The 21,803-nt window shown below is 43.5% G+C and overlaps 3 non-coding genes across 3 annotated transcripts; all 3 read right to left on the bottom strand.

Moving 5' to 3' along the window:
* Positions 1-5,399: 5,399 nt before the first annotated feature.
* Positions 5,400-5,473, bottom strand: TRNAN-AUU (transfer RNA asparagine (anticodon AUU)). Its single transcript has one exon. It is a non-coding gene; the product is annotated as a tRNA-Asn (tRNA).
* Positions 5,474-9,514: 4,041 nt separating this feature from the next.
* Positions 9,515-9,586, bottom strand: TRNAH-GUG (transfer RNA histidin (anticodon GUG)). Its single transcript has one exon. It is a non-coding gene; the product is annotated as a tRNA-His (tRNA).
* A 7,360-nt stretch (positions 9,587-16,946) lies between these two features.
* Positions 16,947-17,019, bottom strand: TRNAV-CAC (transfer RNA valine (anticodon CAC)). The gene has a single exon. It is a non-coding gene; the product is annotated as a tRNA-Val (tRNA).
* Positions 17,020-21,803: the final 4,784 nt, after the last annotated feature.

Genomic DNA, 21,803 nt, shown 5'->3' with positions numbered 1-21,803 from the left:
ATCGAACCCGACTCTGCACTGGGGGCTGGAGCCAAAGACGGGTAGATGAAGAACTCCACTAACTGAGTCACGGCACGAAAAGGAGCCCGTGCAGGTGCCATTATCAAGAGAGCCCCCGGAGCCAGGTCAGAGATCAGGAAGTAAACGGATCCGCTCATCACCCGCAGAAAACCAAGTCAACACCTGACTCATAAGGAAACCGAGGTTCAGAAAGAGAGCATGACCTTGGCTCTGCCGCACACAGCGCTAAAGCTAGACCAGGATGGAACCCAGCCAGTTACCCTGCGGCCTGGCCTCAGAGCCCAAAGTGTCACCCAGGACAGGAGAGGTAAAAGGTGATGAGCAGCGGGGCAAGGGCTGGGAGCCTGGCACAGCTGCCTTCAGCCCTGGGCCGCTGGGAATCGCCTCCTTTCCTGCTCTAGGCATCTCAGGAATTTAATTTTTACTTTCACAGTTTCCACCTGAAGACACTAAGTCGGAAGTTTTGCGTGGCTCCCTGGTGGTCTAATGGTTAGGATTCGGCGCTTTCACTGCCGGGACCCGGGTTCAATTCCTGGTCAGGGAAGTGTCCTTTTGCTGGCATCCTGATTTGTAGTTATGTATTCATTCCATTGTGTCACTCCTCAAAGTGGGGCTCTGATAGAGCCTCTATACTTTGAGGATTCCAGTGGATAGCATCCAAGGTGCTTTTTACTGAACTTTCTTGCTGAAATGTAACTCTGAAGAAAAACCAAAAAGTTTAGCTTTACTGTATCATTTAGATAAATTAGTATGTACCTAGTGTGCTAGGTACAAGAAAAAAAATTCAAGTTGATAGTACGGATAAATCTCGAATACTTTTAACACTCTAGAGAATTCTAATAATTAACATATGATTGTATAGAAAATGTTATATTTCTAGAGATGACTCCTTGTATGCATCACACCAGTTTAATAATTTCAGTCTAAAAACTACTTTATGTTGTTTTACAAATATTACAATAATATGGAACATATGGGTAGCATAGTACTCTAGTTTCACAAGTCCTGGATTTATTTTCTCTTCAAAATTCTAATAACATTGAACTGCTTAAATTTTTATACTGGCTTTACTTGTTTAACAAGAAATTTTAAATCCAATAAATATTTAAGTTTATGAAATTTAAAATCATGTGTTCCAGTAAATTAAATATACCATATAATATATTTTAAATGGAGATTTACTATTATAATTCTAGAAATCATAGTAACTTAATTATTCCACTTACAATTTGGGATATCATTTACTGTATGATTCCAACATGCATTTCTCTATTATGTGTCAGCTCAACTTTTGATTTTAAGGTCTATTTTTATCTTTAAGTTCTTTGATTGATATTAACTTAATTAATGTGTGGTCTTTGCCTGTATAATTTATAATTGAGATAGAAATGAGAAACACTGTTCTACTATGATGCTGCCTCGTATTTTTATAGATTAGAGAATGGCCATATGTGAACAGGTTGAGAGGAGGCTCAGGTAACGTTTATGGGAGGCTGGTGACTGTGGCCATCAATGTAACTGCAAGAATTGTAGAACACATGGAATATCTGCTCCAGGAAGTAGGGAGCTGTCACTGAAAGCCTCCTGTTTTCCTAAAGTGCTTGTTTATTTAATAAAACAATGTTTCTGGTTCTAGGTTACCTACCTCTAGGCCTGAAGTCATCCATCTTACTGTTCTTCATTATGCTTCTCTTGTCTCTATTACTTCTAGAGCCCCTAGGCCAAGGTGGGCAGATAAGCCTGGGAAAAACTGCCAGGAACCAATTATGTTCCCACTGCACTGTCCTTTTCGCTGCCTCCAGATGTGGGCTCCACAGGCCAGAGACCTTGAGTTGGCTCACGATGCAGCATCTCTCTCCCCCTCCCACCATAGCAAGGCCTGGCATCTAGTAAGTGCCTAATAAGTGCTCAGTGATTGAAGACAATCTAGTGCAATGTCCTGGAAAGCTGAAAAGGAGAAGAAAGTAGGTAGATTGGTGGAGGCCTAGAGTATGAGGGACAGAGGAAGACAGACAAAGACACACACTAAGAGAGTAGAGAGAATGTCCAAGAACTAGATTTAGTGTGTAAAAGCCTAAGAGCTCATGTGTGCTCATGAGATTCAACAGAAGAACCCAGGGAAGGTCAACCAATAACTCTTGGCATCCATGTCTGCACAAGATGGATTGTCAGGCGCAGAATCCTGTTGGTCATGGTGATTTGTCTCAAATTGGATAATTTTTGCAGAAACAGCCAAACACTGTCAAGGAATCATATAGAGACAGTCATTAGCATGCTAACACAGCCTTGAATAAGAGGGTGACCAATCATTATATGTGTGCATCCAAGATGGCAAAAACATATTCATGAAGAAAAGAGAAGAAGAATAAATGTCTGAGACCAGTGTTTTTTCCCCCTCCTATCCATAGACTGTTTAGTATGAAGCAATTGGAAGTCATTCTGGTCAGTCTTCTCTGCACCTGAATAAGTAGGTCACCACCAAAAATAATTACAATTATTGGAATACTTTCTAAACATCTTGCAAGTTTAGCTGCTGAGCATGTGCAATAAGGTATCTCTGAGTAATGTCCACATTGGACTTTTGTTTTACCTCTGGCTTAGTTGAATCAGGAGGGCGCCACTCCCCTTGTTAGAGTATCATATAGATGTATACAAAGTTTGTTGTGATGGCAAGAATATGAAGAAAAAAGCTCTTTCATGGAGCTGGAAAAATGGGAATACAAATTGGCACACCTGCTACTGAAATCAAACTAGGAACACATAAGGAGATGCCTTCAGCCTCTGACAAAAGTGGAATGACAAAAACCAGATTTACCCTCCTGCCTGAAATTTCACCCTCCCCTTCTTGCCTGCTCCCAAAGGGGAGAAAAAAGGCAAATACATAATGTCAGTTTTCTAGACACAGAAAATCGGGCAACAGAGGACAGCAATCTCTGAGAGATGAGAAACAAGCTGAGTCCTGCCATTGGCCCACATTAATGCTTTCAGAGAGTTTCCAGGTTGGGCATGAGGAGGGCTATCTGAGACCAACTCCTTAGATTGTGGAGATGAAGCTGAGTGTTGGTGGAGAGCAAAGCAGCTAGAGTTCATAGAACAAAGGTCCAGTGATGAGAGAGAGAGAGAGAGAATCCAAGGATATGAAAGAGTCTCCCTCAAGTACTAAACAGAGTTCTGATAAGAGCTTGTGAAGAAATGCCTGAGACCAAGAAAAGAAATTTTTGAAAAGATCATGGAACAGTGCCTGGTGTTCACACAGGACAGGCAATTGTACTCACCACCACCAGCCAGACTAGACTACTCATATAATTCATGAGCCTTTGGGAAGAACACTCAGCCCTAGAATAATCAGCTCTAGACTGACCTACCTAAAAATTCGTAAAGCAAGATCCAAAGAGATCAAACCATTTACAAGTCACCTAACTGTACTCCAAAACAAAACTCAAGATAATTCACAGGAATACCAAAATAGCTAGTATCCAGAAGGGAAATTTTGACAATGTCCAGCATCCAAGCAAAAAAATGCCAGGCATGCAAAGAGGCAGGAAAATATGATGCGAAAGGAAGAATATAATCAATCAAAATTGCACCAGAACCGACACGATGTAAAAATCAGCAGAGAGGAGTTTAAACAGTTATCATGACTATGTTACATATGTCCAAAGAGTTCATTAGAAGTGTGGAACATACAAAAATGGCAAAAAGCTAACTTTAGAGATGAAAACTATAACATCTGTGAATCAACAACAGATTAGACATTGCAGGAAAAAATATTAGGGAACACAAAGCCTTGAACAACTGAAAATATCCAAAATGAAACTCCAGTTAAATTTTTTTTTTTTTTTTTTTTACTGAACATAACATCATTGAATCGTAGAGCAACTTTAAAAGGTCTAATATAGGAGTGTTTGGAGTCTCTGAAAATACCAGGAGAAATTTCTTGAAGAAACAATTTTGAAGAAACATGACAGAAAATATTCCAATCATAATGAATATTATAAACCTGCCAGTCCAGGGAGCCAAATGAACCCTGAGCACAAGGAACATGAAGAAAACCATACCTAGTCACATTATAATTAAACTGCTCAAATCCATTGAAAAAGAAAATAAAATTCCCCAGTGCAGCCAGAGAGAAAAGACACAGTACATACAGAAAACAAAAAGATTATGTCACATTTCTCATCAAAAGCAGTGGAAGTGAGAAGACAGTGAAGCAACATTTTTAAAGGACTGAAGGAAAAAAAAAGTCAAGGTGGAATTCTATGCCTCCCCCCCACCAAAAAAAAACTCTTTGAAAAATGAAAGTGAATGACAACATTTACAGACATACAAATGCTGAAAGACTTCATCACGAGCAAATCCATAATGCAAGAACTGTTAAAGGAGTCCTCCAAGAAGAAGAGAGCTCACATCAGATGGAATTCTGGATGTACACAGAGGAATGAAGTCCTACTCTATAGTGCAGGGACCTATATTCAATATCCTGAGATAAACCCTAATGGAAAAGAATATGAAAAAGCATATATATATATATATTTGTATATATATATATATGTATATGTATATATATATAAACTGAATCACTTTGCTGTACAGCAGAAATTAACACAACATTGTAAATCAACCACACTTCAATTAAAAAAATTTAAATAAAAAAAACAAAGGAATGAAAGGACAAGAGAGTATCTGCATGGGAAAATATATGATTTTTTATTATCAATTAAATCGCTTTAAAAACACGGGAGAGTTTAAGGAAAAGTAATAACCTTGGATTTGTGGTTCATAACATATGCAAAGTAAAATGCATGACAACAAAAGCATAAAGGCAGGCAAGCAAGAAATGTGAAGAGGTATGACATCACTTGAAGGCAGGCTGTGGTAAGTTACAGATGTCTGCTCTAAAGCCTAAAGCAATCAATGAAATAACAAGAGAAAGAGTTATAACTAGTAAGCCAACAAAGGCGAGAAAATGGAATTATATACAAAACCATGTATAAGCTATGATAGAGTAATTGCTCTTCCAAGATTCTACCCTATAGCCATGTGTACAAGAATGATGACTGTAGTATTATTTGTAATAGGAAAAGCATAGTACCAAATTAATTGCAAAAGTATATGGAAAGGGTTAAATAAAGACTAGTACAAACAGTGTAAGAAACTTCATTGGTAAAAGGAGTTTACAGGGTAAAGATGATGAGACTACTCTTTCGTGAATTCCGAGATTCCCAGTGCTTTCCTCCAGAGATCCTCTCTGAGGCTCAGTGATTATCTGGACTTAGGTCCTCCTGTGTCAGGGGGCAGGAGCCTAATAGTGGAGCATGGGAGAGGATGCGCAGACTAGAAACCTTGGTACATCCTTTACATTCTAAAAGGGTGAGATGCGTCTCTGGGTGGGCTCGAACCACCAACCTTTCGGTTAATAGCCGAACGCGCTAACCGATTGCGCCACAGAGACACGAGGAGCCCTCTATCCTCAGGCCCACGGAGAGCAAGCATGCCTACCAAGCTAGGCGGAGCCTCTCGCCTTTCCCAGGACAGCGGCGCCGGCTCCAAGCCTCGGACAACCGGAGAGGTGGAGTCCACGCAGCGTGTTTGTCCCGTGGGGAAACCGTGCGTTGGGCGATTCCGAAGGCAGAAGGGCAGCCGAGCGTCCCCACTGCGCATTGCTCCACACCCGCCGATGCCAGCGCCCCGGAGACGGCCGGGGCCTGAGCCGAGTGGGGCCCAAGGGAAGCTGAACGCCCGGTGGGCTCCGTGACGGTTCCCGGTTTGCTCCGCTTCCACCCGACCATCTGCCCCGCAGGTTTAGTAGGTGTGCTCGGTATGGCGGCAACGGGAATGAGATCAGGTCCAAAGAGAAACGTGAAAAGCAGCGAAAGCAAGCAAAGGCATGGATGAGACAGCGAGACCTCCCAGGAAACCTGTGAGGAGGCTCGGGCCAGATTCTGAGATGAGTTTTTTTATTAAGTAGCAGAATGGGGAGGGAGAATTGGAGAAGAGCATGAAAGAGAGAAAAGCACGGACATCTGTAGGTGTCCAAGAATAAAACAACAAAAACAGTGTTAATATATTTATGTCAAGAAAGTCACCTGCAGGCCTGTGGTGCATTGTGATTGTATAGTGGATAACACTGCATAGCGGCGGCAGCAACTTCAGTTCAAATCCAGGCTATAGCAAGGTAGTGTCTATGACCTGTCTTTCCATTTGCTTTTTTTTTTTTTTTAATTGACCTATAGTTGATTTACACTGTTGTGTTCATTTCAGGTGTACCGCCAAGTGATTCAGCTATACATACATATCTATCTTTTTTTTCATATTCTTTTTCCTTATAGGTTATTCCAAAATATGAAGTATAGGTCCCTGTGTTATACTGTAGGTCCTTGTTGGTTATCTATTTTATATACAGCACTGTGTATATCCCAAACTCCTAATTTATCCCTCCCCCCCTTTCCCCTTTGGTAACTGTAAGTTTGTTTTCTACCTCTGTGGGTCTAGTTCTGTTTTTTGTTTTTTAGTTCTGTTTTTTATATAAGTTCATTTGCATCGTTTTTGTTTTGTTTTGTTTAGATTCCACATATAAGCGATATCATATGATATTTGTCTTTGTCTGGCTTACTTCACTTAGTATGATAATCCCTAGGTCATCCATGCTGCTGCAAATGGCAATATCTCCTTTTTATGGCTGAATAATATTCCATACATTTGCTTTTAACGCCAGCACCAGCTATGCCCCTTAGCAGTGGTTGGAGAGCAGAGTTTGCCGCTGGCCGCAGAGCACAATGCTGTGAGAAGGAGTAAATCCCACAGTGCACAAACCCGCGGGTGCCAGTCAAAGTGAAACCTGGGATGGTTCCTTGTCTCACTGTTGAGCAGAACATATCCCCAAAGTTGAAATACCGCCTCTCAAGGAGCCTTGTCTATAGCTTGCACTAACGAAATGACATGGTGATTGCCCTTTTTTCCAGTAAAGATATTTCAAATATCAGTGGGATTTTTTTACACTAATGGAGAACGAGTTCTTAATGAGTTTACAATAAAATGCAAACTAGTTGTCATGGTCTACACCAACCTGCCTTCATCCACCATCCACTGATTTTTATGGGAACAGTAAATCATTGAACTATAGTTCACATAGTGTAAAAAGCACAAATCTTTAGGGCATAGGCACAGTTTGTTGAAATCTGGCAAATGTAATCGCCACCCAGATCAAGTTATAGAAAATTGCCATCATCCTAAAAATGTCACTTGAGCCCCTTTCTAGGCAATTCCTACACTAGATCACTTAGTTAATTACTATTCTGAAGTTTATTGCAGTAGATTACTGTTGCCTGCTCTTGAAATTCAAATGAATGAATGTACATTTTTGGTAACTGACTTTTGTTTCATGCAACATTTTGTTCATTAAACATGTTCATATTATGTATACCACTTATTAATTTTGGTATTATTGGAGTAATTTTGGTGGGGGGAGGTTGGTGTTAATTGGTGTTCTTGATGAATATTCTTGGTGTTTTGATGAATATTCCATATCAATCTTTTTGTATACTTGTGCATTCATAGAAGTATTGCAACTGCTGGGTCATGGAGTAGGTACAAGATGAACTTGTGTCAACAGTATTTTAGAATGATTTCAAACCAGCTATACTACAGATGCAATTGCTCCACACTTGTGTCAGCATTTGGAGCACGAATTCTTTTAAGTTACTGCCATGCTGGAGGGTGTGTAATGATACCACCTTATAGTGTTAATGCTTATTTCCCTGATGAGTAAAAATGTCAAGAAGATTTTCTTATAACTTCTGGTCATTAAAATATCTACCTTTGGCGCAGTGGTTGAGAATCTGCCTGCTAATGCAGGGGACACGGGTTCGAGCCCTGGTCTGGGAAGATCCCACATGCCACGGAGCAGCTGGGCCCGTGAGCCACAACTACTGAGCCTGCGCATCTGGAGCCTGTGCCCCGCAACGGGAGGGGCCGCGATAGTGAAAGGCCCGCGCACCGCGATGAAGAGCGGTCCCCGTACCGCGATGAAGAGTGGCCCCCACTTGCCGCAACTAGAGAAAGCCCTCGCACGAACCGAAGACCCAGCACAGCCAAAAATAAAATAAATAAATAAAAATAAAAGTAGCTATAAAAAAAATTTAAAAAAAAAAAAAAAAAAAAAAATATCTACCTTTGTGATCCAGGAAGACGCCAGCTTAGCCTCCCCAGGAAAAGGAAATGGGGTGGTGTGGTCGGTCGCTGCCGTGCAGATGGATCCTCCGAAGCAGCTCTCAGAGACAGAGACCCAGGGTCGAGGTGTTCCGAGTGGCAACAGGTTCAGATCCAATGACTGGCCCAGCAACAGCGGATGTGCTGGGTCTCCCAGGCCTTTGCCATCTCCATGCACTCGTCAGTTGACTGAGGGCAGAATATATTTTTAAAATATTCTCTTTCAATCCATTCATTCACATTCATTTCCCTGAGTAATTTGAGTTTCCAATTCATCTCACCACCACAAGGGAAAACTGTTATCGGTGACATAAGCAGAAGGTAGGTGTAAAAATCAACACCAGAATATCAATAGGATGGTGATCTAGGTAAATGCCCCAACTTCTCCAGCTACTGTTGTTTTGAATCCCTGTGGTCTCTGTCAGGCAATGGGCACGTTTTCCCTTTTCCCTTGGACGCTCGCTCAGAAGACCTGTTAGGATAAATGTTATGTCCACTGTAAGGCAAGAGGAGGGGGAGCGGGGTGGACCAAGCCAGCAGAGGCAACAGTAGATGAGACAGCACAGTGGCTGCGGGTGTCTATGATTCTGGAGCCGCTGCCGAAAGGCGGTCAGTCTGGTGGGCGGGCGCATGTGTTCTGCGTGTGGGGGGAGGGGCGGGGGGATTGGGAGATCTTCGCTAGAATTTCTTTGCGGAGAGTGGTTTGGTTCGGGTGGAGGGGAGGATGATGACCCTGAGTGAGAGATGGTGGCCTGTTGGGTAAGTACTTAGAGTTACCTGGCAGGAGAAGTACCATGATCTTGAAGGTGCTTTCTCCAGGGCAAAGTCTTGTCCATTGCCTTCGTGACGTGCTGACCTCTGTGATTTCCCTACTAGTGGGAAACTCGACTTCAGAATCTCTGCTTGATAATACCCAGATAGTAAAAAGTGTATATTCATTTACGTGAATTTGAAGAAAGAACAAGCTTAACCTGAGGGGTGGACATCAGAATAGATTAAAGTAGCAGGGGATGGGTAGGCATTACCTGGAAAGTGTGTCAAAGGGCTTCATCCATGTATCAAAGTGTTTCATCCATACTTGGTTGGTAAAAATTTTCTATGTCGTGATCCTCGTGATGATTTCACATCAAATAGCTGTCCGTTAATGATTTGTGCGTTTCGTTCTGTTAATACACCTAAATAATTTCCTTTTTGGATAAAAATTGGCAGTCACATGTCTGAGAACCCAGTGTAGACCACTACCGGGTGTAAGAAAAGGGAAAGCAGACGCCAGGTGTAAGGGTAATGCCGTGACTCGGATTCGAACCGAGGTTGCTGCGGCCACAACGCAGAGTACTAACCACTATACGATCACGGCGCGCCATATTCCAAGCGACAACAACTACCCTTGATGTATGTCATGTGACATAAAAGGATTCCAGTCACTGCACCGCTTTATTCTTGGAAATTGCAGGTATTCGTATTCTCTCTCATGCCCGAGCACCGGTTTCCCCTCTTTTCTTTTCAATTCTGATACGTGATGATAGAACAAAAGAAAACCAAAAACCAATTCTTATCTCCCCAAATCCAGCACGTGCTTTCTGGGAAGTCTCGTTGTCCTCGTCCCCACCTCGCCGGCTTCTTTCCCGCCTCTTGCGTTTGCCTCTTTGGACCAACACTCCCCACCCCCTGGTTCAGGCTCCCGCCCCACCGATCATGGCTGAGCGGAGGGAGGGCAGCGCCCCCGGCGCAGAAGATCGGGTGAAGGCGGAGCAAAGAACAGAAAGAACCATTACGAGCCCATCGGGCACTCAGCTTCCCTTGGGCCCCACTCGGCTCAGGCCCGGGAGCGTCTCCGGGGCGCTGGCATCTGCGGCTGGTGTGGAGGAAGGCGCGGCGGGGACGCTCGGCTGCACTTCTGCCTTCAGAATCGCCCGACGCACGGCTTTCCCACGGGACGAACGCGCTGCGTGGACTCCACCTCTCCTGTTGTCCGAGGCTTTGGAGCCGCCGCCGCTGTCCTGGGAAAGGCGAGAGGCTCCGCCCAGCGTGGAAGGAGTGATTGCTCATCCAGGGGGAAGCGGGGAAAATAATGTTCCTTTGTCTCTGTGGAGCAATGGGTTAGCATGTTCGCGGTTAATCGAAAGGTTACTGCTTTTTAGGAAATACTCAAAGGCATTGTGGGTTTTTCCTACTCTGAGCATCCTTTCCGGAAAAGGCTCCGCCACTAGGACCCTCCTGTATGTGTCTGGTGCATAAGAGGAGTGCCTAAGCCAAGAGCATCGAAGAAGCGATTGCCAAGAAAACAAATCACTGGGAGTCCAGAATTTCCTGAAAGAGTGCAACTAGCAACTGTATCTCTTCACATTTCTCTTCTGCCTGTCTTTATTGCTATTGTTGTCATGCATTTTACTTTGCATATGTTATAAACCCCACAATCCGTCGTTATTTTAAAAAATCTGTTCCACGTTTCTAAAGAGATTTAAATAAGAAAAAATCTTATATTTTTCCCATGCTGATACCATTTCTGTTTTCCTTCATCCCTTTGTGCACATCCAGACTTCCATCTGGTGTCAGTATTGTTCTTCCTGGAGGACTCCTTTAACATTTCTTGTGATGTGGGTCTGCTGGTGATGAAGTCTTTCAGCATTTGTATGTCTATAAATGTCATTATTCACCTTCATTTTTGAAAGACTTTGGGGGGGAGTCATAAAATTCCACCTTGCCTTTTTTGCCTTCAGTCCTTTAAAGAGGCTACTCCACTGTCTTCTCACTTTCACTGCTTCTGATGAGAAATCTGACATTTATTTTTGTTTCTGTATGTACCCTATCTTTTTCCTCTGGTCCCTTCGGAGATTTTATTCTTTTTCAATGAATTTGAGCAATTTAATTATGATGTGACTAGATGCGGTTTTTTCATGTTTCTTGTGCTCATTCATTTTGTTCGTTTGGCTCATTGGATCGGTGGGTTTATAATCTCTACTACGACTGGAATTTTCTGACACTGTTTCTTCAAAGATTGTTTCTTCTCCCTATGTATTTTCAGGGACATCAGTCACGCATGTATCAGGTCTTTTAACGTTGCCCTACCACTCAATGACACTATGTTCATTAAAAACATTTTTTTTTTGACAGTGAGTTTCATTTTGGATCTTGTCAATTGTTCATGGCTTTGTGTTCCTTAATCTTTTCTTCTTTTTTTCCTGCAGTGTGTAATCTGCTGTTCAATCTGGTGAACTTATTGTCTTAGATGTTATAGTTTTCATCTCTAAAGTTTAATTTTGGCCATTTTTGTATGTTCCACATTTCTAGTTAACTTTTTGGACATATGTAACAGTCATGATAACTGTTTGAAGTCCTCTCTGCTGATTTTTACATCACGTCAGTTGTGGTTCAGTTTTGACTGATTGATTAGTCTCCTCCTTATGCATCATATTTTCCTGCCTCTTCACATTCCTGGCATTCTTTGATTGGATACCAGACATAGTCAAAGTTTCCCTTCTTGGGCACTGGCTATTTTGGTATTCCTATAAATCTTCCTGAGTTTTCTTCTGGGGTACAGTTAAGTGACTTGTAAACAGTTTGATCCCTTTGGATCTTGCTTTGACGATCTTTTAGGTAGGTCAGTCCAGGGCTGATTATTCCCAACACTGAAACAAGAGTTTCCTGGATGTTCTTCCCAATAGCCCATGAATTATGTGTAGTCCAGTCTGGCTGGGGGGAGCAAGTACAGTTGCCTGTCCTGAGTGAGCACCAGGCATTGTTCCATGATCTTTTTAAAAGTTTCTTTCCTTGGCCTCAGGCAGTGTCTTCATAAGTATACCCTGCTCATTACTCTGCTGAGTACTGGAGGGAGACCTTTTCATATTCCTGCATTCTCTCTCTCCCTCTCTCTCTTATCACTGGATCTTTGTCCTGTGAACTCTAGCTGCCTTGCTCTCCGCCAACACTCAGCTTCATCTCTACAGTCCAAGGAATTGGCCTCAGATCCCCCTCCTGGGGCCCAGCCTGGAAAATCTCTGAAAGCAGTAAGCTGGGCCAATGGCAGGACTCATCTTGTTTGTTTCTCATCTCTCAGGGGTTGCTGTCCTTTGCTGCCCGATTTCCAGTGTCTTGAAAACCAGTATTTCATGTCTTTTGTCCTTTTTTTTCCGTTTAGGGGTGGGGAAAAGGGGGAGAGTGAGATTTAGTCAGGAAGGTAAATCTGATTTCTGTCACTCCACCTTTGTCAGAAGCTGAAGGCATCTCTTTATGTTCCTATTTTTACTGCAATAGGTGGGCTAATTTATGTTCCAGTGTATTTTTCCAACTCAAGGAAAGAGCCTTTTTCTTCATAGTCTTGCCATCACAACAAACTTTCTGTACATCTATCTGTTACTCTAACAAGGGGAGTGGTGCCCTACTGACTCAACTAAGTGGGAGGTACAATAGAAGGACAATGTGGGCATTACCCAGAGACACCATATTGCATATGTTTAGCAGCTATATTCTCAAGATGTTTGGAAAGTCTTCCAATAATTGTAATTGTTTTCAGTGGTGACCTACTTAACTGAAACCAGAGAAGACCAGCCAGAATGACTCTGGATTGCTTCCTGTCAAGCAGCTTATCAGTTAGAGAGGAAAAAAACAAACAAAAAAACAAAAAGCACTGGTCCCAGACATTTATTCCTCTTCCCTTTTCTTTATAAATTCCATATTTGCTTTGGTTGGATGCACACGATCTAATGACTGGTCTCCCTCCTATACCAGGGTGCATTTGCATGCCCATGACTGTCTTTATCTGATTTCTTGACAGTATGTGGCTACTTCTGGAAAAATTATCCCATTTGAGACAAATTGTTGCAACCTACAGAATTCTGCACCCGATAATGCCTCTTGTGCAAACCTGGATCCTTAAAGTTATTGTTTCAACTTCCATTGATTCCTCTGTTGAATCTCATGAGCAAACAAGAGCTCTTCGGTTTTTGCATACTAAATCTAGGATGTTTCTAGGTTCTAGGATATTTCTCTGTCTCTCTCTTTGAGTGTTTGCCTATCTGTCTCTCTCTGTCCCTTATACTCAAGGCAGCTGTGGATCTTACCCACTTTCTTCTCCTCCTCTTCAGCTTTCCAGGACCTTGCATTAGGATGCCTTCAATCAGCAAGCACTTATTAGGTGCTTACGGCACCAGACCCTTCTACAGGAGAGATGCTGCATCAGGAGCAAACTCAAGGTCCCTGCCCCTACTGCATCCATATCTGGATGACTCCACATCTGGAGTCATCAAAAATAAGAATCACAGCGGGAGCAAAGCCTGTCATGTCTTTCCCAGGCTTATCCACCTGCCAGAGCCTAAGGGCACCAGCAGTGAGTGAAACAAGAGATGCATAGCACAGGGGAAAATGGGTGACTTCAGATCTAGAAGGCAAGTAACCAAGAATCAGGATTTTTAAAAAAATACACAAGGACCTCAGGTAAACAACAGGTCCTTACTTCCTGGCTTAGACAGCCCATGTGTTTTACACTTCTTCAAGTGACATGATGGCTACATTCACCAACATCTCCTAAAGGTTCCCACACATCTTAATCTTTTAACCTATGGCCACTCTATAATCTATAAAAATATGAGGCAGCATATTAAAACAGTGTGTTGTTATTTCTACGTTAATTAGAAATTCTCCAGGCAAAGATTACACATTAATTAACTCAATTTAGTATCAGTCAAAGAACTTAAAGATAATGATAGATCTTAAAATCGCAAATTGAGCTGAATTGTAACAGAGAAATGCAAGTTGGAATCACATATTAGATGATACCTAAAAACATTTACCCCAAAATTGTAAGTGGAATAATTAAGTCACTATGATTTCTAGAATTATAAGAGTTAATCTTCATTTAAAAGATATTATATGGTATATTTAATTTACTGGAACACAATTTTTTTAAACTTTCATTGGAGTATAGTTGATTTACAATGTTGTGTTAGTTTCAGGTGTACAGCAAAGTGAATCAGTTATACATATACATATATCCACTCTTTATTAGATTCTTTCCCCATATATGTCATTACACAGTATTGAGTAGAGTGGAACACATAATTTTAAATTTTCTAAACATAAATATTTATTGGAATTAAAGTTTCCTTAAGGGATACTAAAACCAATACAGGAAATTTAGGGAGTTCACTTTTATTAGGATTTTGAATAGAAAATAAATCCAAGACTTATACAAATTAGAATACTGTGCCACACATATTTTCCACATTCTTAGAAAATCTGGAAGACAACATAAAGTAGTTTCTAGGCCAAAATTATTAACCCACGGTGATGCATAAAAGAAGTCCTCTCTGGAAGTATGATAGGACATAAATATTTTCTATGCAATTATACATCAATTATTAGAATTCTCTACAGTATTAAAAGTATTCGAGATTCATCCTAATTGTCAACCTGAATTTGTTTTCTTGTACCTAGCATGGAAAGCACTAACTTATCTAAAGCGAAACCTTTTTTCTTTTTCTGAGTTACATTTCAGCAAAACAGAAAGTTCAAGGAAAAAAAAAAAACTAAAAAACCCATGGTTGCTATCCACTGGGATCCTGGCAATAGAAGTTGGATCACTACCTCAATTTGCAGGGAGGCGCAATGAAATATGTACAGTAAACCGGGATGCCTCTGAGCGTGGATTCAGACTGGACTTGGGACTGGGTCAAGGCCAGGACAAGACACGACTAAGCATTATTATCATTGGGCAGCCAACCACCTGACAGCGCCAATGCAGGCAATTCTGGAAAGCTCTTGAGAATACTCCCCCTCCCTTGGACGCATTTCCCATCTGGTCCCCTCATCCTCCCCCTCACTACGGGGAAGGATTCCTCACCTTTGTGTCCTGCCAGAACCCATTACGCTCCGAGCAGGGCACAGAGATCAAGGCAACAGCCAAGGGGCAGCTGCACTTCCCAGAAGGGCCTTTCGCGAGGTAGGCGGTTCCAGCGCTCAGGCTGACCCAAGACCCCACTGCCCGCCAAGGCAACCGGGAAGGAGACCGGAGGGCAGCCGGTCCGGGGGGATTCCTACTAGCACAGAACGTGCCTGGCCTGCACTTCGGGGGGAGCTGAATAAAACTCCTCCTGAAGCTTCTCTACAGCCTGAAAAGAATGGATTTCAGGTTCCTGAAAGGGCAAGGGGGCCTCCTCGCGAGGACAGAGGCTTCGCCTGGTCTTGGAGGACAAGTCCCACAGAAGCTGCCTTTGAGAGACACGCCAAACGAAAGAAGCAATCTTGAGTGGCGATGTCTGCAAGGAACTCTCAAGTGGTGTCGCCATTCTTATGTACGGAGAGAGAGTGAGAAACCCAACGTGGGAACATGTTTACTGTGCACTTACGTACAGAATATACGATGTTATTCCTCTTGCAACTTTCTTGTATGATTCAAAGGGCTTTCGTTTTGGTTCTCAATGAATGTTTGGAACTCGAGTCTCCGATTCTCTTGGGATGAAAACGCGGTAAATAAGACTTCGGGTTTGTAACATGCAGGGGGAAAAGAGCCGAGGCGAGAGCCGGCCAGCCCAGGCTGTTCATTACATCTCACGTCCTCCAGCCTGCGCGATGTCAAGGACCCTGAGGCCGGCACTCGCCGGCATTTGGGGACTCAGTGCAGAAGCGCTTCTGCATCTGAACCTTGAAGCAAAACACAGCTCTGGTCGGGGCAGGAAGAGGAAGACTCCTGCCAGTGGAGACGCTGAAGGGGAAAAAAACGAAGAAAACTTTTGCAGAGGCTTCCCTGACCGGGAATCGAACCCGGGCCGCAGCGGTGAAAGCGCCGAATCCTAGCCACTAGACCACCAGGGAACCATTGAGGAGCCCCGACGTAGCGTCTCCAGGTGAAAGTTGTAAAAGTCAAGACTAAACTTCAGAGACCCGGAGAGCAGGAACGGAGATTTCCCAGAAGCCCAGGGCTGAATGCAGCTGTGCAAGGCTCCCAGCCCTTGCCCGGCTGCTCATCACCCTTCACCTCTCCAGTCTTGGGCGACGCCTTGGGCCCTGAGACAGGACACAAGGTCCGTCCTGGTCTAGCTTCAGCGCTGTGTGCTGCCGAGCCAAGGTCCTGCTCTCTTTCTGAACCTCGCTTTTCCCTTGAGTCAGGTGCCGACTGGGATGTCAGCAGGGGATGGGCGGATCCGTCCACTTCCTGATCTCTGCCCTGGCTCTGGGGGCTCTCCTGGAGACGGCACCGCTACGGGCTCCTTCCCCTCCGCGACCGGCTCAATTCGTGGAGCCTGACATTGTTCATTTCCGTGTCTTCGGCTCGGGTCCCAGGTGCACAGTCGGGTTCGGTCTCTTTTGTGGCGTCACGCAGATCAAACTGTTGCGTAGCTGTGCCGAGGTGGGGGAAAGCCAAGTGTGCTTCACAGGGATGAGCTCCTTGGTTTTCAGAGACATAACTCGTGTGAACATGTGGAAGAGGTTTAGGCGCCTGCTTAGTAGGTGAGGGGATTTCCGGATGTAAAACTGACCCGAAGTCAGCCTTGTCCTTTGCCCACTTGGATTAGCTGGCTGTGGCCTGCGCTCCGCGGTGCCTCAGAGCAGAGAAAGGCGGGCGGGTTCCTGGTGCTGAGCAGGCTCTCAGGCAGTAAGGGAACTCCTGGCCTGTACCTTGGGGATGGAAACTGAGGCTGCGCCCGCCGCCTCACCCCCTGCCTTTCGCCCGTTTTGGTTTTTGGAGTGGGAAGGTAAAAACTTCAGAAAGGAAGGACGCTTGTTTCCGCCCGGTTTCGAACCGGGGACCTTTCGCGTGTGAGGCGAACGTGATAACCGCTACACTACGGAAACACGGCGGGTGCTGCCGCTTAGTGGCGCATCCCTGAAATCCGTAGGTCCTGCCACCACTATCCTAGTCGCCAACTTTTTAAACTGCAGAATGAACCTTGAAGCCCCGAGATCTCTCAGGCAAGGAGACTGCGGCTTCCGACAGGCCCTGCTTTCAGGGTTCCTCGCCTGGCTCGAAGGGAGGATCCCCGAGCCTCCCACAGTCGGCCTTCGGGCTCCCGCACCGACCGCAGAGTCCTCGGATCCACGGCTATGCCCCCGAGTGCAGGGGTCGCCCCCGCTGCCGACTCCTCAGCTCCCAGAAGCCGCGGGAGCCGGGGGTTCGGGCAAGTGCCCTTTGAGCCTAAGGGGAAAAGGTAGAGAATTAGGTTCATTCCAGTGAGCTTCTCTCTCTCTGGAGCGGATCCTGTGGGTCCTAGCTGCATTTCTCCAAAGCCTCCAAACAGAATTCCTTTCATCCAGACTGGATTGAGTCGTCTTCAGGGTGAATGCTAGCTTGCTACAAACACTCCGTCATACCTGAAGGAGGAAATCTACAACTCCCAGGTAAATTCTATTTTCTTCCTTTGATTTCTTCAAACAACAACAACCAAAAAGACAGGTCACTGGTACATACTTGCACTTTTCTTATAATACTTAAGGTATGTCTGACTATCTATGAAAAGCTCTTGCTATAGAAACATGTGCAAGAGATTGTCTACCATGAGCTAAACAATCGTCATGCCTGCCCAAGGTCCAAAAAGTTGATGAAGTTGAATCCAGTCTCCCACTGCCCTTAGATCACCACTCCGATCACCATCGAAACCAACCAATTTTCCAGATACAGGTCACTAATATGAGGGAGAAGAGGTCAGCTAAACATTTAAACAATCGCAATATGTTCTGGGGAAGGTTGAAAGTCAGCAGTGGCACAGTTAGAAGGGGAAATAAAAAGACTTCATAATAACGATAATACCAGCTTGCTCGAGCTTTACTCAGTGACCAGCACTGTTCCTCAGTGCTTTACTGTGGAATAACTTTCTAAGTCCACATAACAACCCTGGAAGATAGCGTAGGACTTTACTACCCTTGTTGAAGATGAGAACACTGAGGCACTGAAAAGCTGAGCTAACCTTTCCAGGGTCTCACCCTCCACCGTGACAGTGAGAGCCAGCACTCAGACCCAAGCAGTTTGCCTGCAGAGCCCCTCCCCTTGGCCACCATGCTCACGGGTAACTGAGAAAACTTCACTGAGATTTGCATCCCTTCCTTGTTCAACCTCCAATATATCAAAAGGAAAAGAAGATTGAAAGGTAGGCCTACAAACCTCCCCAAACTCATTAATGAAATGAAGAAGAAGAGGAGAAAGAGTAAACAGGACCATTGGAGAAGAAACGACGTTGGACGCAGAGAGAATGAAGATGAGTTTGTTAAACACATACTAACAGGAAACTGTCTATTTAAAGACTAAGAAGGACCTATCTTCCAACCATTGAAGGCCTAAACTTTCCCGTTCCATGGCAGTCTCCACCAAACAATAGATTTCAAAGCTACCAACATAGTGTATACACATGTGAATATGAAAATCATACTTCAACATTAGTAGTAAAGAGATTATTTTTGAACTAAAAAAAATATTTTTATACAGTAGGTTCTTAATAGTTATTTGATATATATTAGTGTATATATGTCAATCCCAATCTCCCAACGCATCCCACCACCACCAACCCCTCTGCCGCTTTCCCCCCGTTGGGGTCCATATGTTTGTTCTCTACATCTGTGTCTCTCTTTCTGCCCTGCAGACCGGGTCATCTGAACCATTTTTCTAGGTTCCACATATATGCGTTAATATACGATATTCGTTTTTCTCTTTCTGACTTACTTCAAGTAGTAAAGACATTTTGAATGAGTTAGCTCACATGGTTACTAATAAAAATGGGAAACAGTTATTAGGATGTTGTCATTAAACAGAGGCAGGATTTATAAAAAAGCCAGAAAAGAGAAGAGAGGAAACACACAGACACACACACACACACACAGACACACACACACAAAGCCTGAGAAAGGGGAGTTTTCCCTTTCCTGGAGGAACAGATAGCTGAAAGCCATCAAACAGCTTATCAGGAGGGTTTAATCTAGTGAAGTTCCGAGCTAATCAGGTAAACGCTTTTGGCTATGTGTGGATGCTCAAAAATTCTTGAGAGTTTAGTGGTGAAATGCATGTGGCGGCTATTCTTTGTGTACTACCTGCCAGTGTCCCCCTTTGGCACCTGTGAGTTAGTTAAGCCTAATTGAACTACTTTCCTCATCAGAATTTCTCAATTTCATATACCGCCCACATTCCTTTACTCATATTTATTCTTAAAGAGCAGATTTGTTCATGAACACTTGGTTCTCTCTTTGACACAGTATTAACAGTGGAATGTCAGCTTAAGGTAATGGTTGTGAGCAGCATATGCATAAGTAGTCAGATATCCGATAGTGAAGGGAAGCCAAAAATCTGAGGACAGCAAAAATATCACAGTAACTACTTTGAACTTACTTTCCCTCCTAGCCCAGGACAAAGCAGAAGGAAAAGTATCAACATCACTTTACCAATAACCAAGTGGCATTAAACTTTAAAAAAATGAGGCATAATATGCATAAAGTACAAAGAGTGTACACTTCCCAAACCATCACCAGTGTACACCAACCTGAATAACTGATGAAGCAACCTAAATAACTAAGGTATGCAAAATTACCAGACCACAGAAGGCTTCCTCATGACTCTTCCCATGCAAGAGCTCAGAGTAATCACACACATACCCCTGCCAACCTCTCTGCCTGTTACTTTCACATAAATTGAATCACAGGGCATGCACTGGGTTTGGGGGGATGGAGGGGCATGGGTCCGACTTCTTTCACTCAACGTTATGTCTATGAAATTTAACCCTATTTTTCACGTAGTTCTTTGTCTCTGTGTGTATGCCTTGTAAGAATATAACTCCACGTAGTTTTGAACTGTTGGACATTTCAGTTGTTTCCACTTGAGGATATTCTGAAATGGTACGAACATTTTTTTATGACTTTTGGGGGACATACACATTTTTCTAGAGCACCCCATTCCAACAGAATAATGCCAGTGTTGACTTTCAAAATAATACTTTTGAGCGTTTCCCTGGTTGCGCATTGGTTAAGAATCCGCCTGCCAAGGCAGGGGACACGGGGTCGAGCCCTGGTCCGGGAAGATCCCACATGCTGTGGAGCAACTAAGCCCGTGCACCCCAACTACTGAGCCTATGCTCTAGAGCCCGTGAGCCACAACTACTGAGCCCTCATGCCACAACTACTGACGCCTGCCCGCCTAGAGCCCGTGCTCCGCAACAAGAGAAGCCACCACAGTGAAGAGCAGCCCCCAATCACTGCAACTAGAGAAAGCCCTCGCCCAGCAACGAAGACCCAACGCAGCCAAAAACAAATACACAAAATCAATTTTAAAAATTTATAAAAACAAAAATATACAAAAGTTGGGGTGGGGGGTTTGTTTTTTGTTTTTTTCCAGCAAAAAGCGTTTATTCAGGAATAGTGGAAGAATGGCAATTCAGGACAAGCAAGCTATAGCAAAAGCCATAGGCAAGTCCCACAAACAAAGGAGAGGAAGGAACCTTATTTTACAGAGAGAGAGGAGGAAGCTGAGGGAGGTTGTTTTGAACCCAAGTCCACTGGAGAAAAGTGAAAGTTCAGGGTGATGACGGTTTCTCATTGCCAAGTTGCTGATTTCCTGCAGGAGATGCAACGTGCCTGTCTTTCTGTTGGGGCCTGTAATCGGTGATTCTTCCTGTTGATGCTTCTTCTGTTTGGGTTTGTAATTGACGATACTTCCTGTCTTTGAACTTGAGTGGTACCCCATGAGAGCTCCCACTTCTGGTCTCCCGACTTCATCTGAGTGACGTTTCCCTTTATTAGTTTTCAAACCTGTCACAAGGAATTTTGAATTTTCTATTTTAATCTATTTTAATGTTTTAGGAGACTTACTACATCAAAATATTATCATTACAACCTGTGGCCCTAGCAACTTTCAAGTGTTCAGTAGCTACATGTGGCTTGCACCTATCATATTGGAGAGCACAGGTCAAAGGTATAGCACAGCTAAAAGTACGATTTCTGGGCCACAGCATGTAACTGTGTATGTATGACCCTCAGTGGATGCTGCCAAATTTTCTTCCAACCTGTGGAACTTTTTTATACCCTTTCCAGAAATGAATAAGAATTTCCAGTGCTCTCCATCCTGTCACCATTTGGTTTTGTTTGTCCTTTTTTTTTTTAAAGTAAGCTTCATTGAGGTGTAATTTACATAGTAAAACCTGCCAACATTAGATTATTCTACATTCTTTTCAATGATATCATTTCTTTGCCAAGCTGGATTTTGGTGCTTGCTGTGATAAAAGGCAAGTGCCATGCAAAAAATGAATGTGTAACAAGAAGCAAGGAGGCGCTTTGAGAAGGTTTCAGAAGCCGTGCAGTGCGCATCATGAAGGTTATGATTCTGACGTGTCAGAGCAGTGAAAACACAAGCCACTCTACTGAACTTTTGTCAAGGGAACACATAAGAATAGCCACAGCACCAGCCACAAACCTACAAACTATAGAAATATATGTGAAGCCAGAAAACAACAGCATTCCCCAACGAAAGCACTGTTGTCGACCGACCTATCATGAAATTAGGGCAAATGGATAGGACAAAGACAGAGAGAATTTGCAGGCAACCAAAGATGATTCGTTAATTAAATCAATTTACTGTTAGTCAAAGGATTGAAGTTAACTCTAGA

The sequence above is a fragment of the Balaenoptera ricei genome, chromosome 1 (assembly GCF_028023285.1).
Source record: "Balaenoptera ricei isolate mBalRic1 chromosome 1, mBalRic1.hap2, whole genome shotgun sequence".
NCBI lineage: Eukaryota > Metazoa > Chordata > Mammalia > Artiodactyla > Balaenopteridae > Balaenoptera > Balaenoptera ricei.
The sequence above is the reverse complement of the archived record's forward strand: the minus strand, read 5'-3'. Positions and strand labels throughout refer to the sequence as shown.